This window comes from Vulpes lagopus, chromosome 1 (genome assembly GCF_018345385.1).
Source record: "Vulpes lagopus strain Blue_001 chromosome 1, ASM1834538v1, whole genome shotgun sequence".
In the NCBI taxonomy this organism is placed as follows: domain Eukaryota; kingdom Metazoa; phylum Chordata; class Mammalia; order Carnivora; family Canidae; genus Vulpes; species Vulpes lagopus.
Genome location: NC_054824.1, coordinates 48,144,824 through 48,169,151, shown reverse-complemented (window position 1 = coordinate 48,169,151; position 24,328 = coordinate 48,144,824).

Here is a 24,328-nt window from a genome sequence, read left to right as displayed (position 1 = left end):
CCTGATTTCTGACCCAGTATGTGTCTATTCTGGAGAAAGTTCCATGTGCACTTGAGACGAATGTGTATTCAGTTGCGTTTGGATGGAAGGTTCTGTATATATCTGTGAAATCCATCTGGTCCAGTGTATTGTTTAAAGCCCTTGTTTCTTTGGTATTGTTGTGCTTAGAAGATCTCTCATTTGCAGAAAGCACTATGTTGAAATCTCCTACTATTAGTGTATTATTATCTAAGTATCTCTTTACTTTGGTTATTAATTGATTGATATACTTGACAGCTCCCACGTTAGGGGCATAAATATTCATGATATTCTTGTTGAATAGACCCTTTAAGTATGATATAGTGTCCCTCTTCATCTCTTACCACAGTCTTTGAGATAAACTTTAATTTATTTGATATGAGGATTGCTACCCCAGCTTTCTTTTGAGGACTATTTGCATGGTAAATGGTTCTCTACCCTTTCATTTTCAGGCTGGAGGTGTCCTTAGGTCTAAAATGAATATCCTGTAGACAGCAAATAGATGAGTCTTGCTTTTTTAATCCAATCTGAAACCCTGTGTCTTTTGATGGGATTGTTTAGCCCATTCATATTCAGAATAACTATTGAAAGATATGAATTTAGTGTCAGTATAATACCTATTCAGTCCTATTTTTGTAGATTGTTTCTTTGGGTTTCCTCTTTCTTTTACAGGGTCCCCCTTAATATTTCTTACAGAGATGGTTTGGTGGTCACATATTCTTTCAGTTTCTGCCAATCTTGGAAGCTCTTTATCTCTCCTTCTATTCTGAATGAGAGCCTTGCTGGATAGAGTATTCTGCATGTTCTTCTCATTTAGTACTCTGAATATATCCTACCAGCCCTTTCTGGCCTGCCAGGTCTCTGTGGAGAGGTCTGTTGTTAATCTAACATTTTCCCCATATAAGTTAAGAATCTCTTGTCTTTTGCTGCTTTAAGGATTTTCCCTTTATCTTTGGAATTTGCAAGTTTCAGTATTAAATATTGATGTGTTTAACGATTTTTATAGATTTTTTTTTGGGGGGGGGTCCATTCTATCTCCTGGACCTGAATGCCTGTTTCCCTCCCCAAATTAGGGAAGATATCAGCTATGATTTGTTCAAATATGCTTTCCGGCCCTCTGTCCTCTTGGCACTTTCTGGAACCCCAATTAAATGTAGATTCTTCCTTCTGAGGCTATCAATTATTTCCCTTAACCTTTTCTCATGGTCTTTTAATTGATTTTCTCTTTTTTTCCTTAGCTTCCTTCCTTGACATCAACTTGTCTTCTATGTCACTCACTCTTTCATCCACCTCACTAACCCTTCTCTTTATGACCTCCAGTTTGGATTGCCTCTCATTTAATTTATTTTTAATTTCAGCCTGATTAGATCTAAATTCTGTGCTAATGAAGTCTCTAGAGTCCTTTATGCTTTTTTTCCAGAGCCACCAGTAGCTTTATAATTGTGCTTCTGAATTGGCTTTCTGACATTGAATTGTAATCCATATTCTGTAACTCTGAAGCAGAGAGTACGGTTTCTGATTCTTTCTTTTGTGGTGAGTTGTTCCTTCTAGTCGTTTTGTTCAGCGCAGAGTGGCTGTATGAGCAGGCTGAGTCAAGAATATCAACCACGACCTAAGTAAATTTCACCCTAGATTATTCTGACAAGGTCAGAGACCAGAAAACAAAAACAAAGATCAGAACAAAATAAAACAAAAGGACCACTATAGTGAAAAACAAATTTTAAAACAAAGTAGTAAAAAATAAAAGGCTAGGAATCCCAAAGAAGAAGAAAAAAAAAAAGAAAAGAGAAAAAAGCAAAAGTAAAAGTAAAAAACAATTTAAAAAAAGAGAAGAAAGAAAAAAAGGGGGGTGGACTAGGATATGGTGGTGGTGAGGAAGTTGTAGTGGAGGGAGAATGTAGTCTTCCTGAGGGGTCCTAGAGGGTGATCCTCTTGGTTCTGAGTGTATTAAGTTCTGTATGTTAGAAGATGCTCAGTCCCAAATTTATATAAACTAGCAATACTTGTAGAAAGCCCCAACACTGACCATCAAAACATAAGATAAAAGGGGGGAAGAATGGGAATGAAGAGAGAATATAATCTCCCAGAATGAACCAGCATGGTATACCACTTGGTTCTGGGTGCATGCTGGTCATGTTTTAGAAGGTATCAACTTCTGCAATTGTAGAACAAAATGAGGCAGAGAAAACAACACAAAGCAAAAAAACATATCTCATATATCTCCCCAAATTGAATTATGTTGAAGGGAATCTAGAAATGGAAAATATATCTAAGGCATATAATTGTAGAAATATTAAAGTCAAAGAGACAGAAATTTGCTAGAAGCAAAAACTTTTCTCTCTCTAGCATTCCAGCTGTTCTCTCTTTAAATCTCAGGTCAAATTCATAGGTGTTCAGGATGATTTGAAAGTTATCTAGGTAAGTTGGTGGGACCAGGTGAGTTGGGGACCCCTACTCTTCTGCCATCTTGCCCTGCCTCCTCAGGAATAACAGTTTTATACAAGGGAAATCCCATAAGGCTATCAGTTAATTTTTCAGGAGAAACTTTATAGGCCAGAAGAGAGTGGCATAATTTATTCCTAGTGCAGAAAGAAAAAACCTGCAACCAAGAATACCCTATCCAGCAAGGCTATCATTAAGAATAGAATAAAAGATAAAGAGTTCCCCAGACAAACAAAAGTTAAAGGAATTCATCACCATTAAATAAGCCTTACAAGAAATATTAAAGGGGACTCTGAGTAGAAATAAACTACTATAAGCAGGGGTAAGAAAAGTAGGAAGCAGAAAACCAATAAAATGAAATTTATCTATAGAAATCAGTCAAGGGATTAACAAAATAAAAAGATGGAAACTAAGCTGTTATATACCTAAAACCTGGGAAGGGGAATGAGGGGTAAATTTAGTGCTCTTAGAAGGAGTTTAAATGAAGTGACCATTAACTTAATATAGACTGTTAAATGTATAAGATATTATGTATAAAAGTAATGATAGCCACAAATGAAAAGCCAGTAATAAGTATACAAAAAATAAAGAGAAAGGAATTGAAGTATATCACTAAAGTCATCAAACTATGAACAAACAGAGCAAGAAAAGAAAGGAACAAAGAAGAATTACAAAAACAACCCGAAAACAAGTAACAAAATGGCAATAACTACAGACCTATCTGTAATAACTTTGAATGTAAATGGACTAAATGCTCCAACCAAAACACATAGGGTAACTAAATGGATAAAAAAGCAAAACCAATCCATATGCTGCTTACAGGAGCTCATTTTAGACTTAAAGACACATGCACATTGAAAGTGAAGGAAAGAGAAAACGATTATCACACAAAGGGAAGTGAAAAGAAAGCTGGGGTAACAATATTTACACCAGACAAAATGGATGTAAAACAAAGACTGCAACAAGAGACAAAAAAGAACATGAAATAATCTTAGAGGAATCAATCCAACCAGAAGTATAACAATGTTAGATATTTCTCCACCCAACATGGGAACACTCAAATATACAAAGCAGCTATTGACAAACATCAAGGAAGTAATTGATAGTGACACGATAATAATAGGGAACTTTAGCAAACTGCTTACATCAATGGGTAGATCATTCAAACAGAAAATCAACATGGAAATAGCTTTGAATGACACATCAGACTAGATGGATCTAGCAGATATCTTCAGAACATTCCATCTTAAAATGAAAGAATACATATTCTTTATTCTTTTCAAGTGCACACAGAACACTCTCCACAATAGATCAAGTTAGGTCACAAAACAAATTTCAACAAATTCGAAAAGATTGAAATGACATCATGCATCTTTTCTGATCACAATGCTATGAAGCTAGAAATCATACATAAGAAAAAAATCTGGAACAACAAATTGAACAAGTTCATTCTATAAGGCCAGCATTACCCTGATACCAAAATCAGAAAAAGACAATAAAAAAAAGAGGACCACAGGCCAATGTCTCTGATGAATATGAATGTAAAAATAGTCAACAAAACATTAGCAAACTGAATCCAACAACACATTAAAAAATTTTCTGGACAGTTTGAGAATAATAAGTATTAACACTTCTTTAAATGTTTGATATAATTCACCTGTGAGTCCATGTTATCCTTGATTCTTTTTTATTGGAAGTTTTTAGATTACTGATTCAATTTCATTGCTGCTAGTTAGTTTATTCAAATTTTCTATTCCTTTCCAATTTAGTTTTGGGTAGCTATATGTTTCTAGGAATTTATCCTTTTTTCTAGGTTGTTCAATTTGTTGTCATATATTTTTTTTAAAAAAGGATGTCCACTCTCACTATTTTTATTCAATATAGTACTTGGAGACCCAGTGACAGCAATCAGACAAGAAATAAAAGGCATCCAAATTGGTAATGAAGAAGTAAAACCTTCACTATTGCAGATGACATAATATTATACATAGAAACACCCATAGGATCCACCAAAAAACTGCTGTAATTGATAAATTCAGTAAGGTTGTAGAATACAAAATTAATAATCAGAAATCCTTTGCAATTCTGTACACTAATAATGAAGTAATGGAAGTAGGAATTAAGAAAACAATTCCACTTACAATTGTACTAAAAATAAAATACCTAGGAATAAACTTAATCAATCAGGTGGAAAATCTATACTCTGAAAACTATAAAACATTGATGAAAGAAATTGAAGATGACACAAGCAAGTGGAAAGATCTTCCATGCTGATGGAATTGGGGGAACAAATATTGTTAAAATGTCTATACTATCCAAAGCAATCTTTTTGTAATATAGTAGTCCCAATAGTTTATGTAATTCCTATCAAAATACCAGCAGCATTTTTCATGTAACTAGAATGAATAATTTTACAATTTCTATGGAATCACAAAAGACCCCGACCAACCTAAGTCATCTTGAAAAGGAAGAAGAAAACTAGAGATATCATAATTCAAGATTTCAAGATCTACTACAATGTAATCAAACAGTACATAGTCAAACAGTACTGTAGTAATCAAAACAGCATGGTATTGGCATACTGTTTAAATAGACACATAGATCAATGGAACAGAATACAGAGCCCATAAATATACCCATGCTTATATGGTCAATTAATCTATGACAAATGAGGCAAGAATACACAATGGGAAAAGATGGCCTTTTCAATAAATGGTGCTGCAAAAACTGGACAGCTATGGGCAGAAGAATGAAACTGGACTACTATCATATACCATACACAGAAATAAACTCAAAATGGATTAAAAACCTAAATGTAATACCTAAAACCATTAAAATCCTATAAAAGAACATAGGCAGTAATTTTTCTGACATTGGCCCTACCAAATTTTTCTAGATATGTCTTCAAAGAAAAAGGAAACAAAAGCAAAAATAAACTATTGGGACTACACCAAAATAAAGGGCTTTTGCACAGCTAAGGAAATAATCAATAAGGCAAAAAGACAATCTACTCAATGGGAGAAGATAATTGCAAATGATATATACAATAAAGGGTTAGTATCAAAAATAAATAAAGAACTCATACAACACTTATAAACAAGTAACCCAATTTAAAAGTGAGCAGAAGATATGAACAAATATTTCTCCCAAGAAGACACATACTGGCCAAACAGACACATGAAAAGATGCTCAACATCACTCATCATCAAGAAATTGCAAATTAAAACCACAATGAGCTATCATCTCACACCTGTCAGAATGGCTAAAATAAAAAACATAAACCAACAGATGTTGGTGAAGATATGGAGAAAAAGGAACCTCTCGCACTGCTGGTGGGAATGCAAACTGGTGCAGCCTCAATGGAAAACAATGTGGAAGTTCCTCAAAAAATTCAAAATAGAATTATCATATGATCCAGTATTTCCACTACTGGGTATTTACCCAAGGAATATGGAAACACTAATTGGAAAAGATACATATACCCCTAGGTTTTTGCAGTATTATTTCCAAAAACTAAGTTATGGAAGCAACCTGTGTCATTGATAGATGAATGGATAAAGAATATGTAATACACACACACACACACACAAAAACACACACACACACATGTAATCAGAGAGAGACTCTAATAAGATAAAAAAAAAAAAGAGGCTCACATTAAGATGTACATTAATTAGGGAATCCCTGGTGGCTCAGTGGTTTAGCGCTGCCTGCAGCCCAGGGTGTGATCTTGGAGACCCGGGATCGAGTCCCACGTTGGGCTCCCTGCATGGAGCCTGCTTCTCCCTCTGCCTGTGTCTCTGCCTCTCTCTTTCTTTCTGTGTGTCTCTCATTAATGAATAAATAAAATCTTTAAAAAGAAAGACATACATTAATTAAAGTGGCAAAAAGTAATGATAAGGAAATAATTTTAACAGAGACAAGAGAAAGCAGTTACATACAAGGGAAACTGTATAGGGCTATCAGCTAATTTTTTAGCAGAAATTTTGCAGGCCACAAGAGAGTGGCATGATAAATTCAAAGTGATTAAAGGGGAAAAAAACCCTTACAATTAAGAATACTTTACCCAGCAAGGTTATCATTCAGAAAAGGAAACATAAAGAGTTTCCCAACAAACAAAGATTAAGGAAGTTTATTACCACTAAACCACACTTAAAAGAAATCTTAAAGATAATCTTTTAATTGGAGGGGCACCTGGGTGGCTCAGTGAGTTAAGCACCTGACTCTTGATTTTGGTTCAGATCATAATCTCAGGGTTGAGATTGAGCTGCACTTCAGACTTGGACTCTGGGATCAGTTTAATATATGCTTGAGATTCTCTCTCCTTCTCACTTCCTCTACTAGCTCTCTCTCTCAAATAAACAAATAAATAAATAAATCTTAAAAAAAAAGAATTCTTTAAGTGGAAAGAAAAGGCTATAACCAGAAGTAAGAAAATTATGAGAAAAACTTCACAGGTGAAAGCTAACATATAAAGGTAGTAAATGAATCACTTATAAAGCCACTTTGGAGGTTAAAACACAAAATTAGTAAAAAGAATAATATCTACAAAAATTAGCCAAAGGATACATAATATAAAAAGATGTAAAATATAACCTTATGTATAAAAATTGGAGGGTAGAGCAAAAATTTAGTGCTTTTAGAATGTGTTTGAACTTAAGTGATCAACAATATAGACCACTATACATATGGGATGTTATATATGAACCCAATCATAATGACAAATTAAAAACCTAAAATAAATACACAAAAAATAAAGAGGAAGGAATTCAAGCATAATCTTAAATAAAGTCATCACCAAGAGGAAGAGAAGGAACAGAGAAGAGCTACAAAACCAACCAGAAAATAATGAACAAAATGGCAGTAAGTACATACTTATTAATAGTTACTTTAAATGTAAATGGACTAAATGCTTCAATCAAAATACATTTGGTGAGGGGATCCCTGGGTGGCTCAGTGGTTTACACCTGCCTTTGGCCCAGGGTGCGATCCTGGGGTCCTGGGATCGAGTCCCACGTGGGGCTCCTGGCATGGAGCCTGCTTCTCCCTCCTCCTGTGTCTCTGTCTCTCACTCTCTCTCTCTATGTCTATCATAAATCAATCAATCAATCAATCTTACCAAAAAATACATATGGTGAGGTTGCCTGAGTGGCTCCATCTGTTAAATGACTGCTCTTGATTTTGGCTTAGCTTATGATCTCTGGATTGTGAACTGAGCCCTGCATCAGACTCCACACTGGGCATGGACCCTATTTAAGGTTCTCTCTCTTTCTTTCTCCCTCTCCCTATGTTCCTCCCCTCACCCTCCTCCTTAAAAAAATACACATGGTGACTGAATGGATAAAAAAAAATCAGACCCATGTATATGCTGTTTACAAGACACTCACTTCAGATTTAAAGACATATACAAAGTGAAGGGATGAAAAACATTCCATGCACATAGAAACTAAAAAAGAAGCCAAGGAAGCAATAGTTATAGGATACAAAATATATTTTAAAACCAAGCTGTAGCAAAAGCCAAAGAAGGTCACTACATAATGATACAGGAATCAATTTATCAAGAGAATGCTGTCAATTTATAATTGTTATGGGAGCACCTAAATACACAGAGCAAATATTAATAGATATAAATGGAGGAGTTTACAGTAAAACAATAATAGAGGATTTTAACACCCCACTTACTTCAACGGATAGATCACTGAGACAGAAAATCAATCAATAAGGAAATAGTGGCTTTGAACAACACATTATAGCAGATGGATCTGAGAGATATATAGAGAACATTGCATTCAAAATCAGAATATACACTTTTTTCAAGTGCACATGAAATGTTCTCCAGGATAGATCACATGTTAGGCCATAGAATAAGTCTCAATAAATTTAAGATAATTGAAAGCATATTGAGCATCTTTTCTGACCACAATGATATGAAGTCAGAAGTGAACTGCAAGAAAAAAACTGGAAAAAATACAAGGACATGGAGGCTAAACAACATATTACTAATATACCAGTGGTTCATCAAAGAAATCAAAGAGGAAATTTAAAAATACATGAAGACAGGAAAATGAAAACACAATGATCCAAAATCTTTGAGATGCAGCCAAAGGGGCTCTATGAGAGAAGCTTATAGGGATATTGACCTATCTCAAGGTTCAAGAAAAAGCTCAAATAAACAACTTTCCACTTAAAGAAATTACATAAAGAACAAAAAGGCCCAAGGCAAATAGAAAACATAAGAAATAGTAGGGCAAAAATAAATAAATAAATAAATAAATAAATAAAGATCAATGAAACGAAGAGCTGGTTAGAAAAATTTCTTTGGGTTAGAAAAATTGATAAACCTTTAGCCAGACATCAAGAAAAAAAAAAGAGAGGACTCAAAGAAATAAAATCAGAAATGAAGGAGAAGACTTAAAAAATACAAAGAATTATGAGAATATTTGAAAAATTATATGTGAACAAATCAGATATTATAGAATAAATAAGTAAATTCCTAAGAGCATACAACCTTTCAAAGCTGTTTCAGGAAAAAATAGAAAATTTGAACAGACTGGTTAGTAGTAATGAAATTAAATTGGTAATAAAAAAACTCCCACCAAACAAAATTCAGGACTCAATGGCTTCACAGGTAATTTTTATCAAACATTTAAAGAAGTATACCTATTCTCAAACTATTCCAAAAAATAGAAGAGCAAGAAAAATTTCCAAATTTATTCTATGAGGCCAGCATTTCTCTGATCTCCAAACTAGATAAAGATGATACAAAAAAGAAAACTACTGGCCCATTTCTCTGATGAACATATAGAAATTTTCAATGATATTTTATCAAACCGTATTGAACAATACTTTAAAAAATCTATCACTACGATCAAGTGGAACTTATTCAAGGGATGCAAAGGTGGTTCAATATTTGCACATCAATCAATTTGAAACATCACATTAAGAAAAGAAAGGATAAAAACCTGTAATAATCTCAATAGAAGCAAAAAAAATGAGAGTTTGACAAAATAGAACATTCATTCATGATAAAAACCCTCAACAAAGTGGGGATAGAGGGAGTATACCTTAACATAAAAAGGTTATATATTAAAAATGCACAACTAACATCATTCTTGATGGAAAACAGAGTTATTCCTCTAAGAGTGGGAGCAAGAAAAGGATGTTCAGTCTCACCACTTTTATTCAACATATTACTGGAAGTCTAGCAAAAACAATCAGACAGGGGCGTGCCTGGCTGGCTCAATTTGTAAAGCATATGATTCTTGATCTCCAGGTTGTGAGTTCAAGCCCCACATTGGGCATGGATCCTACTTAAAAAACAACAACAACAACAAAAGAAATAAAAGGCATCCTAATTGGTAATGAAGAAGTAAAACTAACTATTTGCAGATGATGTGCTACTATATATAGAAACCCCTAAGGACTCTGCCAAAAAATTACTAGAACTAAAAAATGAATTCAATAAAGTCACAGGATTATAAGAGTAATATACAGAAATCTGTTGCATTTCCATATACTAATAAAAAGTTTCAGAAAAAGAAATTAATTAAAATCCTCTTTACAATTCTACATAAAATGATAAAGTATCTAGGAATAAATTTACTCAAGAAGGTGAGAGACTTATACTCTGAAAACTAAAAGACATTTACAGATGACACAAAGAAAAGAAAGATATACCATACTCATGGATTGGAGGAGTTAATATTTTTTAAATGTTCATACTACCCAAACCAATCTACAGATTCAGTGAAATCCCTATCAAAATACCAACAACATTTTAAAAAATTATTTATTTTTGAGAGAGAGAGAAAAGAGAGAGCACAAGCAGGAGGAGAGGGAGAACCAGACTGCTCACTGAGCAGGGAGACCAATGTGGGGCTTGATCCTGGGATTCTGAGATCATGACCTAAGCCAAAGGCAGATGCTTAAACTACTACCCAGGCACCCCACTAATAGCATGACCTAAGCTAAAGGCAGATGCTTAAACTACTACCCAGGCACCCCACTAATAGCATTTTTTCACAGAACTAGAACAAATAGTCCTACAATTTGTATGGAACCACAAAAGATCTCAAATAACCAAAGCAATCTTGAAAAAGAAGAAAAACGCTAGAAGTGTCACAATCTCAGATTTCAATATGTACTCTGAAGTTTTAGTAATCAAACAGTATGGTACTAGCACAAAAACAGACACATAGAACAAGAGAACAGAATAAATGCAGATCTCTATGGTCAATTAAACTACAATAAAGGAGTCAAAAATACACAATGGGGAAAAGAAAGTCTCTTCAACAAATTGTGCTCGGAAAATTGGACAGCTACATATAAAAGAATGAAATGGACCATTTTTTTCACCATACACCAAAATAGATTCAAAATGGATTAAAGACCTAAATATGAGACCTGAAATCATAAAACTCCTAAAAGAAAACACAGGCAGTAATCTCTTAGACATCACTTTTAGGAACATATTTATGGATACGTCTCCTGAGGCAAGGAAAACAAAAGTAAAAATAAAATATTGGAGTAGTTTATTTTTTTTTAAAGATTTTATTTATTTATTCATGTGTGGGGGAGAGAGAGAGAGAGAGAGGCAGAGACACAGGCAGAGGGAGAAGCAGGCTCCATGCAGTGAGCCTGATGTGGGATTTGATCCTGGGTCTCCAGGATCACGCCCTGGGCTGAAGGCAGGCACTTAACCGCTGAGCCACCCAGGGATCCCATTGGAATAGTTTATAGATAAAAAAAAGCTTTTTGCAAAGGAAACCATCAACAAAATGAAAAGGCAACTTAGTTAATGGGAGAAGATATTTGTCAATGATATTTATGACAAGTGCTTAATATATAAAATATATGAAAAGTTTATAGAACTCAATACCAGGGAAACAAATAATCTGATTAAAATGGGCAGAGGACCTGAACAGACATTTTTCCAAAGAAGACATACAGATGGCCATAAGGCACATGAAAAGATACTCAGCATCACTCATCATAAGGGAATGCAAATCAAAACCACAATGACATATCATCTCACATTTGTCAGAATAGCTAATATTGAAAAGATAAGAAGTAAGAACTGTTAGAATGATATGGAGAAAAAGGAACCCTTATGTACTGTTGGTGGGAATGCAAACTGTGCAGTCTCTGTGGAAAACAGGATGAAAATTCCTCAAAAAATTAAAAATAGAAATACCATATGATCAAGTAATTCTACTACTGGATATTTACCTGCTCCCCAAAACAAAAACACTAACTGGAAAAGATATATTCATCCCTATGTTTATTGCAGCATTATTTATAATAGCCAAGGTATGGAAGCAACTCCAGTATCCATCAATAGATAAATGGATAAAGATGTAGTGTATACATAATCTTACTCAGCCATATAAAAAGAATGAGAGCTTGCCATTTGGAAATACATGGATGGACCCAGAGGCTATTAAGCTAATTCAAATAAGTCAGACAGAGAAAGATAAATACCTATGATTTTACTTATATGTGAAAAATAAAAAACAGAACAAGCAAATAAAAAAAAACAGACCTAAATAAGAGAGCAAACTGGTAATTGCCAGAGGGCAGGCAGGTGGGGGGATGGGCAAAATAGATAAAGAGGATTAAGAAGTACAAACTTCCAGTATAAAATATGTAAGTTGGAGATGAAAAGTACAGCATAGGGAATATGGTCAATAATATTGTAATAATATTGTATGCTGACAGATAGTACATTTATCATGGAGAGCACTGAATAATGCATGGGTTTGTTGTACACCTGCAACTAATATAACCTTGTATGTCAATTATATTTTAATACACACACAAAAAAAGCCAACAACATACAATGGATGGAGGATCTTAGTTGACATTTAACCAGAGAACCCAAAAATGGACAACAGTTACTAAAAAGGTGATCAACATCATTAATCATCAGGGAAATGCAAATCGAAACCATCAATGAGATGGTAAGTTAAATAAGTCAGAGAAAGGCATATACCATAAGATATCACTTTTATGTGGAACCTAGCCCCTCATCACCTTGCAAAACCCCAAATTCATAGATACAGAGAACAGATTGGTGGTTGCCAGATGGTGGTGGGCAATGGGCAAAATGGGTGAAGATGGCCAAAGGTACAAGCTTCCAGTTATAAAATAAATAAGTTATGGGAATACGATGTACAATATGGTGATAATAGTAATATTCTACTGTGTATTTTAAAATTGTCAAGAGAATAAATCTTAAAAGTTCTCATCAAAATTTGTAACTATGTGTGTAATGATAGATATTAACTAGACTTATTGTGGTGATTATTTTGCAATATATACAAATATTGAATCATTATGTTGTATACCTGAAAACATAATGTTGTATGGCAATCATGCCTCAATAAAAAAAGCCACAATGAAATATAACCTCCTATCTGAATGTAGCTATTACAAAACAAAACAAAACAAAACAAAAACAAGAAGTAAATTGTTGTTGAGATTGTGGAGAAAAAGTAACCCCCATGCACTGTTGGTGGAAATGTAAACAGTCAGTATGAAAGACACTATAGAGGTTCCTCAAAAAAGTAAAAATTGAATTAAAAATTTAAAATAGAAATAGCAAGGAGGGGCAAAATGGCGGAAGAGTAGGGTCCCCAAATCACCTGACCCCACCAAATTACCTAGATAGCCTTCAAATCATCCTGAAAATCTACAAATTCCGCCTGAGACTTAAAGAGAGAACAGCTGGAATGCTACAGTGAGAAGACTTGGCTCTTCTATCAAGGTAGGAAGACGGGGAAAAAGAATTAAAGAAACAAAAGGCCTCCAAGGGGGAGGGGCCCCACGAGGAGCCGGGCTGAGGCCGGGGCGAGTGTCCCCAGGACAGGAGAGCCCCGGCCCGGAGGAGCAGGAGCTGCACCAACCTTCCCGGGCGGAAAGGGGATGGCAGGGAGTTAGAGCAGGACCCAGGAGGGCGGGGATGCCCTCGGGCTCCCTGGGACACTAACAGGCACCTGCGCCCCGGGGAGATGCGCCGAGCTCCCTAAGGGCTGCAGCGCTCGGCGGGACCCGGAGCAGCTCGGAGGGGCTCAGGCGGAGGCTCGCGGAGGGGGGTTTGTGGCGCGAATCCAACAGCGCAGGCCCCGGAGCACAGGGCGCCGGGACACAGCCCGGATCCCCCTGGGACAGGCAGAGGCCGGGAGGGCCCAGGACAGCAAGGACGCTCCTGCCCCGAGCTGAGTAGATCAGCGGCCCCGCCCCGGAGCCTCCAGGCCCTGCAGACTGAGAGCTCCGGAGTTACTGCAGGAGCTGACTCCAGGGCTCCAGAGCTCGCCCCAGCCACTGCAGTTCTTCCTGCTGGGGCCTCAAGGGGTAAACAACCCCCATTGAGCCCTGCACCAGGCAGGGGGCAGAGCAGCTCCCCCAAGTGCTAACACCTGAAAATCAGCACAACAGGCCCCTCCCCCAGAAGACCAGCTAGACGGACCAGTTCCAGGGGAAGTCAAGGGACTTAAAGTATACAGAAACAGAAGATACTCCCCCGTGTTGGTTTTTTTTTTCTTTTTTTCTTTTTGATTTCTGATGCTTCCCCCACCCTTTTTTTTCCCTTTCTTTCTTTTTCTTTCTCTTTTTCTTCTTTTTTTTCTTTTTTTCTTCCTTTTTTCTTTTTTCTTTTTCTCTTTTCTTTCCTTCTTTCTCTCCTCTCTTTTTCTTCTTTTCCCAATACAACTTGTTTTTGGCCACTCTGCACTGAGCAAAATAACTAGAAGGAAAACCTCACCTCAAAAGAAAGAATTGGAAACAGTCCTCTCTCCCACAGAGTTACGAAATCTGGATTACAATTCAATGTCAGAAAGCCAATTCAGAAGCACTATTACACAGCTACTGGTGGCTCTAGAAAAAAGCATAAAGGACTCAAGAGACTTCATGACTGCAGAATTTAGATCTAATCAGGCAGAAATTAAAAATCAATTGAATGAGATGCAATCCAAACTAGAAGTCCTAAGGAGGAGGGTTAACGAGGTGGAAGAACAAGTTAGTGACATAGAAGACAAGTTGATGGCAAAGAGGGAAACTGAGGAAAAAAGAGACAAACAATTAAAAGACCATGAAGATAGATTAAGGGAAATAAATGACACCCTGAGGAAGAAAAACCTACGTTTAATGGTTCCCCGAGGGCGCCGAAAGGGCCAGCGGGCCAGAATATGTATTTAAACTAATCATAGCTGAAAACTTTCCTAATCTGGGAAGGGAAACAGGCATTCAGATCCAGGAAATAGAGAGATCCCCCCCTAAAATCAATAAAAACCGTTCAACACCTTGACATTTGATAGTTAAGCTTGCAAATTCCAAAGATAAAGAGAAGACCCTTAAAGCACCAAGAGACAAGAAATCCCTGACTTTCATGGGGAGGAATATTAGGGTAACAGCAGACCTCTCCACAGAGACCTGGCAGGCCAGAAAGGGTTGGCAGGATATATTCAGGGTCCTCAATGAGAAGAACACGTAACCAAGAATACTTTATCCAACGAGGCTCTAATTCAAAATGGAAGGAGAGATAAAGAGCTTTCAAGATAAGCAGGAACTGAAAGAATATGTGACCTCCAAACCAGCTCTGCAAGAAATTTTAAGGGGGACTCTTAAAATTCCCCTTTAAGAAGACGTTCAGTGGAACAATCCACAAAAACAAGGACTGAATAGATATCATGGTGACACTAAACTCATATCTTTCAATAGTAACTCTGAACGTGAATGGGCTTAATGACCCCATCAAAAGGCGCAGGGTTTCAGACTGGATAAAAAAGCAGGACCCATCTATTTGCCGTCTACAAGGGACTCATTTTAGACAGAAGGACACATACAGCCTGAAAATAAAAGGTTGGAGAACCATTTACCATTCAAATGGTCCTCAAAAGAAAGCAGGGGTAGCCATCCTCATATCAGATAAACTAAAATTTACCCCAAAGACTGTAATGAGAGATGAAGAGGGAAACTATATCATACTTAAAGGATCTATCCAACAAGAGGACTTAACAATCCTCAATATATATGCCCCGAATGTGGGAGCTGCCAAATATTTAAATCAATTAATAACCAAAGTGAGGAAATACTTAGAAAATAATACACTTATACTTGGAGACTTCAATCTAGCTCTTTCTATACTCGATAGGTCTTCTAAGCACAACATCTCCAAAGAAACGAGAGCTTTAAATGATACACTGGACCAGATGGATTTCACAGGTATCTACAGAACTTTATATCCAAACTCAACTGAATACACATTCTTCTCAAGTGCACATGGAACTTTCTCCAGAATAGACCACATACTGGGTCACAAATTGGGTCTGAACCGATTTTAAAAGATTGGGATCATCCCCAGCATATTCTCAGATCATAATGCCTTGAAATTAGAACTAAATCACAACAAGAAGTTTGGAAGGACCTCAAACACGTGGAGGTTAAAAACCATCCTGCTAAAAGATGAAAGGGTCAACCAGGAAATTAAGGAAGAATTAAAAAGATTCATGGAAACTAATGAGAATGAAGATACAACCATTCAAAATCTTTGGGATGGAGCAAAAGCAGTCCTAAGGGGGAAATACATCGCAATACAAGCATCCATTCAAAAAATGGAAAGAACTCAAATACAAAAGCTCACCTTACACCTAAAGGAGCTAGAGAAAAACAGCAAATAGATCCTACACCCAGCAGAAGAAGAGAGTTAATTAAGATTCGAGCAGAACTCAACGAAATCGAGATCAGAAGAACTGTGGAACAGATCAACAGAACCAGGAGTTGGTTCTTTGAAAGAATTAATAAGACACATAAACCATTAGCCAGCCTTATTAAAAGGAAGAGAGAGAAGACTCAAATTAATAAAATCATGAATGAGAAAGGAGAGATCACTACCAACACCAAGGAAATACAAATGATTTTAAAAACATACTATGAACAGCTATACGCCAATAAATTAGGCAATCTAGAAGAAATGAACACATTCCTGGAAAGCCACAAAGTACCAAAACTGGAACAGGAAGAAATAGAAAACCTAAACAGGCCAATAACCAGGGAGGACATTGAAGCAGTCATCAAAAACCTCCCAAGACACAAATGTCCAGGGCCAGAGGGCTTCCCAGGGGAATTCTATCAAACGTTTAAAGAAGAAACCATACCTATTCTACTAAAGCTGTTTGGAAAGATAGAGAGAGATGGAGTACTTCCAAATTCGTTCTATGAGGCCAGCATCACCTTAATTCCAAAAGCAGACAAAGACCCCACCAAAAGGAGAATTACAGGCCAATATCCCTGATGAACATGGATGCAAAAATTCTCAACAAGATACTAGCCAATAGGATCCAACAGTACCTTAAGAAAATTATTCACCATGACCAAGTAGGATTTATCCCCGGGACACAAGGCTGGTTCAACACTCGTAAAACAATCAATGTGATTCATCATATCAGCAAGAGAAAAACCAAGAACCATATGATCCTCTCATTAGATGCAGAGAAAGCATGTGACAAAATACAGCATCCATTCCTGATCAAAACTCTTCAGAGTGTAAGGATAGAGGGAACATTCCTCGACATCTTAAAAGCCATCTTTGAAAAGCCCACAGCAAATATCATTCTCAATGGGGAAGCACTTAGGGGAAGCCTTTCCCCTAAGATCAGGAACAAGACAGGGATGTCCACTCTCACCACTGCTATTCAACATAGTACTGGAAGTCCTAGCCTCAGCAATCAGACAACAAAAAGACATTAAAGGCATTCAGATTGGCAAAGAAGAAGTCAAACTCTCCCTCTTCACCGATGACATGATACTCTACATAGAAAACCCAAAATCCTCCACCCCAAGATAGCTAGAACTCATACAGAAATTTGGTAGCATGGCAGGATACAAAATCAATGCCCAGAAATCAGTGGCATTTCTATACACTAACAATGCGACTGAAGAAACAGAAATTAAGGAGTCATTCCCATTTACAATTGCACCCAAAAGCACAAGATACCTAGGAATAAACCTAACCAAAGAGGTAAAGGATCTATACCCTAAAAACTATAGAACACTTCTGAAAGAAATTGAGTAAGACACAAAGAGATGGAAAAATATTCCATGCTCCTGGATTGGCAGAATTAATATTGTGAAAATGTCAATGTTACCCAGGGCAATTTACACGTTTAATGCAATCCCTATCAAAATGCCATGGACTTTCTTCAGAGAGTTGGAACAAATTATTTTGATTTGTGTGGAATTAGAAAAGACCCCGAATAGCCAGGGGAATTTTAAAAAAGAAAACCATAGCTGGGGGCATCACAATGCCAGATTTCAGGTTGTACTACAAATCTGTGGTCATCAAGACAGTGTGGTACTGGCACAAAAACAGACACATAGATCAATGGAACAGAATAGAGAACCCAGAAGTGGACCCTGAACTTTATGGTCAACTAATATTTGATAAAGGAGGAAAGACTATCCATTGGAAGAAAGACAGTCTCTTCAATAAATGGTGCTGGGAAAATTGGACATCCACATGCAGAAGAATGAAACTAGACCACTCTCTTTCACCATACACAAAGATAAACTCAAAATGGATGAAAGATCTCAATGTGAGACAAGATTCCATCAAAATCCTAGAGGAGAACACAGGCAACTCCCTTTTTGAACTCAGCCACAGTAACTTCTTGCAAGATACATCCACGAAGGCAAAAGAAACAAAAGCAAAAATGAACTATTGGGACTTCATCAAGATAAGAAGCTTTTGCTCAGCAAAGGATACAGTCAACAAAACTCAAAGACAACCTACAGAATGGGAGAAGATGTTTGCAAATGACGTATCAGATAAAGGGCTAGTTTCCAAAATCTATAAAGAACCTATTAAACTCAACACCAAAGAAACAAACAATTCAATCATGAAATGCGCAAAAGACATGAAGAGAAATCTCCCAGAGGAAGACATGGACATGGCCAACATGCACATGAGAAAATGCTCTGCATCACTTGCCATCAGGGAAATACAAATCAAAACCACAATGAGATACCACCTCACACCAGTGAGAATGGGGAAAATTAACAAGGCAGGAAACCACAAATGTTGGAGAGGATGTGGAGAAAAGGGAACCCTCTTACACTGTTGGTGGGAATGTGAACTGGTGCAGCCACTCTGGAAAACTGTGGAGGTTCCTCAAAGAGTTAAAAATAGACCTGTCCTACGACCCAGCAATTGCACTGTTGGGATTTTCCCCAAAGATACAGATGCAGTGAAACGCCGGGACACCTGCACCCCGATGTTTCTAACAGCAATGTCCACAATAGCCAAACTGTGGAAGGAGCCTCGGTGTCCATCGAAAGATGAATGGATAAAGAAGGTGTGGTTTATGTATACAATGGAATATTCCTCAGCCATTAGAAACGACAAATACCCAACATTTGATTCGACGTGGATGGAACTGGAGGGTATTATGCTGAGTGAAGTAAGTCAATTGGAGAAGGACAAACAGTGTATGTTCTCATTCATTTGGGGAATATAAATAATAGTGAAAGGGAATATAAGGGAAGGGAGAAGAAATGAGTGGGAAATATCAGAAAGGGAGACGATCATAAAGACTCCTAACTCTGGGAAACGAACTAGGGGTGGTGGAAGGGGAGGAGGGCGGGGGGTGGGGATGAATGGGTGACGGGCACTGAGGGGGGCACTTGACGGGATGAGCACTGGGTGTTATTCTGTATGTTGGTAAATTGAACACCAATAAAAAATAAATTTATTATTAAAAAAATAAAATAAAATAGAAATACCGTACCAACAATTCTACTTCTCAGTAATTATCTGAAGAAATGAAATCATTATCTTGAAAGGATATCTGCACACCCATATTTATTGCACTCATCTTTAGAGTAACTAAGACATGGAAACAACTTACATGTCCATTAACAGATGAATGGAGAAAGATGTGCTGTATATCTACAATGGAATATTATTTGGCTGTAAAAGGGAAATTTTGACATTTGCAAGAACATTGATAAAACTTGACAGTTTCATGCTAAATGAAATGAGTCAGACAGAGAATGACAAATATTGTATGAACTCACTTAAATGTGGAATCTCAAAATACTGAACTAATAGGTACAGAGAGCAGATGAGCTGTTGTCAGAAGGGAGATGTAGGAGGTGAGCAAAATGGGTGAAGGTTTTCAGAAGAAACAAGCTTTCGGTTATAAGATAAATAAGTCCTGGGGATGTAAAGTATAGTATGGTGACTATAGTTAACAATACTGTATCATAGATATGAAAGTGGCTAAGAAAGAAAATCTTAAAAAAAGTTTCATCACTAGAAAATATTTAATTATGTGAGGTAGTGGATGTTAACTTATTGTGGTAATTATCTCACAATATATACATATATCAAATCATGTTTGATTTAATGGTCAAATTCTTTTCAGCAAAAATTAAAACAGAGCATGTGAAAAATTGTAAAGGTGTTCAAAAGGGGTCTGAGTTTTCAACAATCTATTTGATCAGGTTGATGGCCTTTGGAGGAGAGGTTTGACTTAGCATTGCTGGAAAATACATTCAAGCATACAGACTGGAAGCTACAAATGGATCATTCATTACTGGGCTCCATTTGACAATCCTTTTACTTGTCTTTAGTTTGCCTCCTTTCCTATTTTCCATTAAGAATGATACCAAGACACTTTCAACAGCTTCCATATGCTCTATCTACTTGTACTGCACTCCAAGAAAATGCCTTTATGATTTCACTGTGAAATGCATCAGGTATCAATTCCAATTCTTTACTTCCAAACTGCAAGATTAATTATTTTCCTACCCATCCATTCCTTTCCCTCTCCAATCTCAGAATATGATATGCTTTCCTGTTCAAGATTAGGTAAAAGTTAAACAGGGAGGCAAGGAGTATGGGAAGTGCCTGCCTGGCAGAGGTAACAGTATGGAAGATGGTCTGGGTAGGAGAAGCAATATGACAAGTTCAAAGAAGTAAAAAAAGTTTAGCATGTTTGGAGTGAGAGATCAGGCTAGGGTCTTAATCCTAAGGGCAGTGGGGAGCCATTCAAGTGTTTTAATCAGAAAATGACATGGCACTGTTGTCTTCTAGAAAAATCACTCTGCCTGCAGTGGGGGTCAAAGGAGGGGAGTGTCAAAGTTGCAAACAGGAAAACCAGTAATCTAAGCAAGAAATAATGGCGACTTAAACTCGGGAAGTGGCTGTGTGGATGATTCAAGATATATTTTGGAGGCAAAACTGATAGAACTTGATGATAATTCATGAAGGTGGAGAGGGTAACAACTAGGGTTTTGTCTTGTTCAAGCAGGGGATTGGTGTGGCATTTACTGAGATAGAGAATACAAGAGTTAAAGTAGGTTGACATGTAGTAACAAATGATAAATTCAGATTTCAGTATGTTAAAACTGAGGTGCCTGTGGAACATGATATAAAGCAATTTAATCAATAGTAGAATATGTGGATCTGAAGCTCAGAAGGCAGGTCTGACTGGAGATATGAATTTGAGAGTAATTTGCCTATAGATGGTAATCAAGTTGTGGGACTGCATAGAGAGTGTGCAGAATTATTACAGGGTTTAGGATAGAACGCTGATGAACAGTGAGATGTAGGGACCAGGCATGAGGAAAGGGTCTCACAAAGAAAACTGAGAACACCTGACAGAGAGATAGGAAGAAAGCCAGGACTATGAGGCCACAAACACCAAGGGAATCAAGAGTTTCAGGATGGGGAAACTGGGCAACATCATGTCACATGCTATCACATGGCCCTTGGATTTAATGACCAAGTCCACTGTTTGCCATGCAGAGAGGAGCATTTTCACTGATGAAAGCCAGGTTGTGGTTTGAGGGTTACAAGTAGAGAAAATGAATGAGAAAACAAAAGCTGTTTCAAGATGTTTGACTGTGAAGGGGAGTGGGGAGAAAAAGAGTGGTATCTGGGGAGTTCAATGTGGCTAGTTTAACCTGGAGAGAAGTCTTTGTGTAAATTATTTGAATTTATTCATTTCTGAATAAAGATAGCTGTATTCTTCACTCTTGAGGAAAAAACAAATAGAAAGTAGTTGATAACATAGAGAAAGAGAATAACTGATAGTGTGTGGTACTGGAAAATGAAGAAATATATGGGAATTTGAACAGTGATTGTGGTAGGCAAAACAAGGACTTCACAAAGATGTCCATGTCCTAATCCTTGGCCTTAAGAATGTCTTAGGTTATGTTATGTCAAAAGTAAATTTAGTTGCAGTTGAGTTTAGAGTTGCTAATCTGCTGACCTTGAGATGAGAAGACTATGTTTGGTTAAGTGGGCCGACGTAACCACAAGGGTCTTTGTATGTGAAAGAGAGAGGCAGAAGAGAGAGATATGCTGTGAGAGGGACTTGACCTGACATTGCTGGCTTTGAAGATGGAGGAACAGGGTCATGAGTTAAGGAATTTGGGTGGCTATAGAAGCTAGAACAAAGGGCAAATGGATTATCTCCTAGACTTCCCATTGAAGGAATATAGCTCTGCCAATACCTTGCTTTAAAACCCACAGACTCATCTCAGACTTCTGACTTACAGAACTGTATGAGCATAAATGTGTATTAAGTAACCAAATTTGTGATTGTCAGCAGAAGCAAAAGGAAACCAATATAGTATTCTTCAATTTTTTTTGCCCACAAAAAGATTCTTTCTCTTACACATCTGATTAAATGTTCAAGGTATTAGAAAATGCTAACTTACCTTCATGGATATTCCTTTTACTTGACGCTGCAACACTGATTGATGGAAGCACTTTTCTACTTCCTCCTTTAGATCATTAAAACATGTATCTCAGCCCTATATCAAGACAAAGCTGAAGTGAGCTCTTACCAAAAAGAAATGCAGAGAAGGTGTACCTCATAGCCAGCTGGATTTTCCAGCGTGCTTTCCGCATATCTCAAATATTCTAATTCTAGGACAGAGAGATAATCCACAAAGCCTTTCCTTGAGTTTGCCACCTAGGTAAAATAAGACACTGCTGCCTTTGATATTTTTCCTGTTCTCTCTTCTTTGTCTCTTTGCACTCACCCCAAGGTGATGTATCTTTTGGCAGTAGTCCAGGAATCGAAGATGGGAAGTTATTAAGTGAAATTGTCATCACTACTTCTGCCCCATATTATAAAATATCTAATCCCAACTCCCTTAACATGGTTTTTCCTAAAAGCAGAGCCTGAGACAAAGGCTTACCATGCAGGGAACAGTGAGATAGGAAAGTAAACAGGGAGAGGAGAGCCAATGAAGGAAGCTTTATCCAGTTGGCCACTGCTGTAGAAGACTGGCTTCTGGATACCAGAGGATCACCTGAGGGACTTAATAAGGGTCCTGAGGGTCTCAGGATCATCTCTCCGAATATAGGGGAAAGCCTTTACCTACTTGAAAATTCTAGTACTCCAAATTTGCGATCTCTAGACTCAATGGAAACCTAGACCTAAATAAAAAAATTAACATATAGTCTTTAGATCTGTTGCCATGTTTCCTGGGGCCACCACTAATTATAAGCCATAATTCTCCAATTATATGAAAAAAAAGGCTAGCCATTATGCAAAAGTTAGCCCATTCAAGATATTATAAAGTTTCAGCACAAATTTTTGTTTTCTGTTTATTTCCAATTGGATTTTAATATCAAAACCACATAAGATACTTACATTGTTAAGCAAGTAACTGAAGTTGTTGATATGATAAGGGAGAGAGAAGTTATAAATGCTTATATTTAAACTTAAAAATGTCATCTGAACACTAATAAAACAAAATAACCCAGTAGAGAGTTAACTTCCTCAAGATCCGGGATTGCACCTGTGAGAGATCCCACTCTCCCACAGTACCAGAGAGGTTGAAGAGGGAGCTTCAAGGCTGTACATGATGTTTTTAAACTAAGCTGATCAAAGTCAGTGCAGAACTGGACATGAGATTAAGAGAGGGAAGAAGGAGAGGATTGGGAGAAGTCACAAAAAGCAGCTACAGTGCCCAGGATTCTAGAGCCATGCTGAGCTCTTAACAGAAATATTGTAAGGTAGGGAAAGACAGAAGGCCCATGACGTGTTTCAGGTGCTTAACTGATTCAAGAAGGTTTTGCTGAAACTACAATTTTATGTTGTTTCTTTGGCCCTTTGGAAGTTTTTATAACCTACCCAAATGTATTCAAGTACAATTAAGAATGGGTGAGAATGCCTTTCTTTTGTGAAGGAGAAAGAAAGCATTTTATTTTTTTTAAGAGAGAGTATGTGTGTGCTCACATGTGCACTAGTGGGAATGGGGGAGGGAGAGAGACAGTCCTAAATAGACCTACATCCATCACCCATCAGGGAGCCTGACAATGTGGCTTGATCTCAAGACTCTGAGATCATGACCTTTGCTGAAATTAAGAGTCAGAGGCGTAACTGACTGAGCCACCCAGGCACCTGAAGAAAGTGATTGTTAAAGGAACGGTGGGAAAGAATTTTTCTAATGTCTGGACCCAAAGTGTATTCTCAGGTAGGTCAGTTTTAGGAAGGGTCATATGAAATTTGAGGATCTGGAATTTTATCCCCTTAAGATTTTTCTTGACAACATATCTGACATCCTTCATGGGTTTACATATTGAATTTTGAAGTCATCCAAAGCCCAGGTCGAGAAATTAACCGTTAGGAGGAAGAGGCAGTTCTTAATCATTTCAATGCTGGGGAGGTCACAGGGTTTGTGCTGACCAATTCTCAGCCTTAATGGCCTGAAGTTGCCTTCCATGATCTCTGGGTTCTTCCTCAATATCTCTATCCACTTCTGTTCAGTTTTCTTCATGGGATCCTCTCTAGAGTCACCCTTTTAATGTGTTGATGCCTTGGTTCTCTTCTCACTCTCCAGTCTCCATACT